Source organism: Balaenoptera borealis (assembly GCF_965194805.1).
Source record: "Balaenoptera borealis genome assembly, chromosome: 4".
NCBI classification, from domain to species: Eukaryota; Metazoa; Chordata; class Mammalia; order Artiodactyla; family Balaenopteridae; genus Balaenoptera; species Balaenoptera borealis.
This window is the reverse complement of record NC_138861.1, coordinates 28,718,734-28,724,733: the sequence shown is the minus strand read 5'-3', so window position 1 is coordinate 28,724,733 and position 6,000 is coordinate 28,718,734.

The window sequence follows — 6,000 nt, the reverse complement described above, 5'->3', positions numbered from 1 at the left end:
CAGTCTATCATTCAAAAGTACCTTCTCAAAAAGAGTCTCCAAAATTGCTCAGGGGTCTTCAAGCGTGTTTTGGGTTTTCAGCACACTAATCAGGGCCCCTTCCTTGATTCCATCAAGGCATCAGTCCACACTCCTCATGGCCAAGCCAGCGGATGCCAAGTACACGTACACATGGAGAGAGTGCACTTGGGTTATAGCTACAGGGCAAATGAATAAGAGATTGGTCACCCTATCCTTTGGATCTACATAAAGAGCCAAACCAAATAATCTGCTTAATGTATATGTACAGAAGTACAGAATACCTTTCTGAAAGCAGATTCACGTGAGTAGCAAAATCTGCAAAATGACTCAGGATATTTCAGTCATTATATCCAATTAAAGAGATATTAAGGCGGAAAGAAAGAGAGAGAGAGAAGTGGCAGATCTAATTTACAAACAGATGACATTCCAAATTCATTCAGAAATCAGAATGTTTTCCCATATATACAACCTTATATAATACACATTGATTTCTAGGCAAATCCACAAAAGGCTTTTATTTTAGCCTATTTGGAACTTGGATGGGAGGCGAGTGTATCCGAAAATTGAAACTAATAGCTGACATGTCTTAAACGCGTAACATATGCCAGTTATTACCCCCATTTAATCTTTACAACAATACGATGAGTTAGGTGTTTATTATTATTATTATTATTATTATTATTATTATTATTATTATTATTATTAGCAGCAGCAGCAGCAACAGCAGCTCGAATAGGTGGGAAAACTGAAGCTTGAGCTACTAATTGCTAGCAAAAGTTCTCAAGACGGGTCTTTCAGTTGCAGAAACCCATCACTTTAACCACTATTCAGTACTGCCTCCAACCTATGCACTGCATCTCATGTTTCTAAGACAAAGTATCCTGAGTTCCAACTGGAGACACCAAGAACCCATCACCTCTGCAGCCCTAAAGCAGAATGTGGATTCTACCTGTGCCCAGCCAGCTCCCTACTGAGTAAAACAAATGGCTATTCCTCTGTTCTGAGCCCATTAATTGGGGGAAAAATGAGAGGGAAAAGTGCAAAGAGGAGAGAAGCGTCTCACGCTGCCAGGAGGGAATCCCCAAAGAGACTGACGAGACATAGGCCCAACTGCGGCCGGGAGCCCTCGCAGATGTCCATGCAAAAGGAAACTTCACCCCATTGGTGAACTTAAGTTAAACACTGCATGGTATTAAATACCCTATAGGCCTACTGAATGGTTCCAATTAGACTGGCCCCTGACTTCATGACGATTATACTCCATGCTGTAGCTAGTAGAGAACACAAGGAGCCTGAGTGTTTGGCCCAGCTCCGACACTCGCTAGAGTGTACTGTTCGTCAATTCTCTTCTTTGAATCTCCACTTAAATAGAGGAAGTTTGGACAAGATAATGATTTCTAAGACCTATTTTTTTTTTTTTAACTGAAGTATAGTTGATTTACAATGTTGTGTTAGTTTCTGGTATATAGCAAAGTGACTCAGTTATACATATATATATATATTCTTTTTTCATATTCTTTTCCATTATGGTTTATTACAGGATATTGAATATATCAATAGTTCCCTGTGCTATACAGTAGTACCTTATTGTCGATCCATTCTATATATAATAGTTTGCATCTGCTAATCCCAAACTCCCAATCCAACACTTCCCCACCCCACCTTCCCCTTGGAAACCACTAGTCTGTTCTCTATGTCTGTGAGTCTGTTTCTGTTTCATAGACAAATTCGTTTGTGTCATATTTTGGGTTCCATATATAAGTGATATCATATGGTATTTGTCTTTCTCTGTCTGGCTTATTTCACTTAGTATGATAATCTCTAGGTCCATCCATGTAGCTGCAAATGGCATTATTTTATTCTTTTGTACAGCTGAGTAATATTCCATTTTATATATATATGCATATATATATATATATACACACACACATACCATATATTCTTTACTCATCTGTCGATGGACATTTAGGTTGTTTCCATGTCCTGGCTATTGTGAATAGTGTTGCTATGAACATTGGGCTGCATGTATCTTTTCGAATTATAGTTTTCTCTGGATATATGCCCAGGAGTGGGATTGCTGGATCATATGGTAACTCTGTTTTTAGTTTTTTTGAAGAACCTCCATACTGTTCTCCATAGTGGCTGCACCAGTTTACATTCCCACCAACAGTGTAGGAGGGTTCCCTTTTCTACACATCCTTTCCAGTATTTGTGAGGTGGTACCTCATTATAGTTTTGATTTGCATTTCTCAAATAGTTAGCAATGTTGAGCATCTTTTCAAGTGCCTAGTGGCCATCTGTATGTCTTCTCTGGAGAAATGTCTATTTAGGTTCTAAGACCTATTCCGAAAGGCTTTCAATTCTAGTCACCTTCTTCACTAGCACTGCTAAGATCCAGGAAACATAAACCATGAGCACAGGATGAACTAGTAAAATTAAGAGGGAGGGAGGGGACTTCCCTGGTGGTGCAGTGGTTAAGAATTCACCTGCCAATGCAGGGGACACAGGTTCGAGCCCTGTTTGGGGAAGATCTCACATGCTGCGGAGCAACTAAGTCTGTGCACCGCAACTACCGAGTCTGAGCTCTAGATCTCGTGAGCCACAACTACTGAAGCCCGCAAGCCTAGAGCCCGTGCTCCACAACAAGAGAAGCCACCGCGATGAGAAGCCCGCGCACCGCAACCAAGAGTAGCCGCTGCTCGCCGCAACTGGAGAAAACCAGCGCAGAAACGAAGACCCAACGCAGCCAAAAATAAATTAATAAATAAATAAATTCATTTAAAAAAAGAGTGAGGGAGAAAATTTTAAAAGTTTCTTCTCCAGTCATGCCTGCATTGACCCTAGAGTAATCTGGAGGTAATTTTAAGGCTTGTTAAACTGTCACGGTTGTCTTTGCTTCACCTACTACTGTAAGGCTTCTATTCACATTGAAGCAGTCTTGTCTTTAGAAACTCCTAAATTCAAATAGCTGTAAGTGAAATATTTAAAAGATAAGTTTAGAGGAAATACTGGTTAATATTTGAAATCAATTAGCATTCCTGTCTACCCACCAGTAATGGAGATTTCACCTGCTGCTAACGTTCCTGTGGGTTTGAGGGAGAATGATCTGTTAAGAGAAATTCACACAGAGAAAACACAACTGGGGGGGAGGGGCGGCTCATGAATATGAATGAGCAAAGTCACAGGTGTCTGAACAATCCAAATGAGACACCTCTCTCCTTCAACTTTGCAAAATGGAAGGCAGCCAAAAGGGATTCTTCTGCAGCCTGATAAGTAGGCAATCCTTAATTAAATAAGCAGGATAAAATAAAGAGCAGTTGAAAAATGGAAAAATATAGAGCATAGAGAATTAGTATGCCCACTTCTGTGATCTACTAAAGTTCCACATGAATGAGAAATGAGACAGACTTAATGACATTTGGCTTAATTTGTTAATGCTTTACCACAGGGATATCCTCTGTATGGGCATATTTTCCAAATAAAACATGGGTAGGAATCAACAGACAAGAAATGGTTGAAATATTCATTTTTCTCCCAATTCAGTTAAAAGAGCATTCTCTATTCAAAAATATTATTTCCTCAGATCAAAATCTATACTTTATGGAACAAATAATACATTTTCTGAATAATAATCCTTAATGCTTAGATATGGGTGGTTCTTACGCACTCATTCACCCAACAGCCATTTGCTGAATATCCCTGATGAGCCAGGCATTGGGTAAATAAAGCTCCCATCAAATAAACACATGCTATGCACTCATTATATTCATTACATTATTTAATTATCATGACAGCTTGCAAGTGAGACATAACGGCTCCTCTTTAGAGAGGAGAAAAGTGAGGCTCAGAGAGGTTTAACTTCCCCACGTTCTCATGCTTATGTTTAACGGAGCCAGGTGTTAAAAGATAAAATGAGGCATATTAAAAATTTGAAGTGTTTCTTTGAGCAAAAACTGATTTTAACAGGGCAGCCCCAAACTGGAAGTGGTTAGGGGTGCTCCACCAACATGAGCTTGGGGAGAGGCTTATCTAGAGAAGCTGTGGAAGCAAAGAAAGGAAATTACACGATTTGCTATAGCTTAAAGCCTAGTTGACTGTTTGTGATTGATTGTCCTTAGATTTCAATTTTATAACCTTGAGGCATTTACGGGCTTAGATTTTGGGTTGCTTCCACAGGCTGCCACAGCATTAGAGTCACCTCATTCTAATGACCAGGATGTTTAATTAATTTAACACAGACTTAAAACCCAAGTTTGATTCCAAAGTCCATGATCATTTCATGGTACCAAAATGCTTCCCAGAGACTATGAAGACAAACAGTTCTTGAATAGCCCTACTGGTACTCAGACCCTGCTCAAGGAGTTTATTGCCCTAGTGGAGCTGGCAAATATGTAATTATAATGGAGCTTGGCTTGCTAGCTTTGAAACCACAGACACTGATCTCTTTAGGCCTCAGTTTCCTCATCTACAAAACAGGGATAATAATAAGTCTATTGCCATGTGGTAGTTGTAGATTAAATGAGATAATTGGAGTAGAATTCTTATTTCATAGTTCAGGAGTGACAAGCATTCAGTAAATGTTAGCTATTATTCTATTCTTTGACATATGGAGACCGCCTCTGCTCCCTGCAGGGTTTTATGTGAGAGTGCCCATCCCAGGCTGTTATGTGTGCATGTTGCAAGAGGAAATATGTTATTTTTATTTCTTTGTATAACCTCCCTTTCGAATTGCTATGTTTTCTTATGGCTTGGTATTCTGGATACAATTTTCACAGGCTATAAACTCAGAGAGGAAAATGGAGCTCCTTCTTTTACATTGACTTTAAATTTTTCTATAGATGGACTTTATTTCTTTCTCAGTCCCCAATTTTTCCCTGATGGCAGAAAATTCATTCACTCACTTCTGGATAAAACTCAGACAAATTCATTGATGTCTTAGTCAAACCAAGGTCTTGGCAAATCTTAGTCCTTCAAGGCTTTATCCTTCCTCCTGTTCCTCTCCGTGGTCCAGACATCAAGGGATCTTGGCCCTTGATCCCTGAAAAGTCTTTTCTCAATGCGTGGCAGTGATTATCTCTGTCATGCATTTGTGAAAGTCTACTTGAAAAGCTCAAATGCTAAGACTTGAACGTTTTTCCAAGTGAAAACCCTAGCCTAGGGATATGGAATGTGGAAGGCCCTCCCTGCTGCCTAAATAGGGAGAAAGAACAGGACGTCCTGAGCAAAAACAGCCCTTCAGTGACTATGTCAAAATATTACCCTGTTGCACAAGCACAAAAACCTACTCAAATTACCAAGTAAAACGGGGAGAAAAAGGAGGCTTACTTTTAGGGTACAGGGATTTCATAGACTTCAATATCAAGAAGCAAAAGAAAGCTGAGCTTCTGGAAACACCAACACCAAAAAAACTCAAGGTCCAAGCTCACTCTCTCTGTGCTCTGCTTTCACTCTCCCGGACTTGTGGTTTCTCTCTTCTGCCTCTTTCTGTGAATCTGCACCATTCTCTCTCTGCTTCCTTTGTTTAAGCGTCTTGCATGTAGCCTCAAAACAACTGCCCTAACCCCGACTCTATGTGACTTTTCAGCTCAAACTCTGTAGCTGGTTTCAGTTGTCACCGAGTTTCTTAGCACAAAAGTCTCACCAGGGAGACCCTGCCTGGTAGGGCTCCTTTGTTAGAGCTAGACTTCACAGAATGCTGATCAGTTTGTGGCTTAATGGCTTTTAGGTCATTTATCCATTTTCTAGTCCAATAATCTATTGCTATGGCACGCATCCTGAAACACATCTCTTAACATTTTCTGATTATAGAAGAAAAGGTATTACAGATACTGCATGCTAAAAGAAAAAGAAGAATAAATGAGTCTTGTTCAAAAAAAACTGCTCTTATCCAAGGCTGTGGAGGAAACTACCTTTGACTGACCCAGCCTCAGTTCTGGAAGTTTCCTAGGTCATGAATCTATCCACATTATTTCTATCTGC